Consider the following 535-nt stretch of genomic DNA (forward strand, 5'->3'; position numbering starts at 1 on the left):
TGGATGGAAGGGGAGGACCTTGGACTTCCCACAGGGCAGGGAACCCTGACTGCTCTTCGGACTGGAGAGGGAGGGGGAGAGGAGTGGGGAGAAGGGGGAGGGAAATAGGAAGCGGGGAGGAGGCAGAAATATTTCAATAAAAAATATATATATTAAAAAAAGAATTGCCTCGGCAAGATACTTTTGCTTTTGTGTTCTTTTGTGTGACACTGACTGAAAATATTCTTTATTTCTAAGAATTTGGAGGTTTATCCTGGGTTTCAAACCCATCTGGGAGAGTGTTTGGATTCCCCTCCCTTGAGAGATAAGTGTCCCCAAGGTCTCGGGTGAACTCACTCTTGGATCAATAACTATTCCATTACGAAACATTTTTTGGCAATGCAGAAAAGGGCCTAAGCAAGTCTGTGCGCAGGCCAGGAGTAAGAAATGCTGTTGGGGAGAGCAAAGTATTTCCTTAGTAGTTGGGAATTCTAGCTGGTGCTCAAGAGTGAAAGAGGGCCGGGCGGTGGTAGCGCACGCCTTTAATCCCAGCACT

The sequence above is a fragment of the Microtus ochrogaster genome, chromosome X (assembly GCF_000317375.1).
Source record: "Microtus ochrogaster isolate Prairie Vole_2 chromosome X, MicOch1.0, whole genome shotgun sequence".
Classification (NCBI taxonomy): domain Eukaryota; kingdom Metazoa; phylum Chordata; class Mammalia; order Rodentia; family Cricetidae; genus Microtus; species Microtus ochrogaster.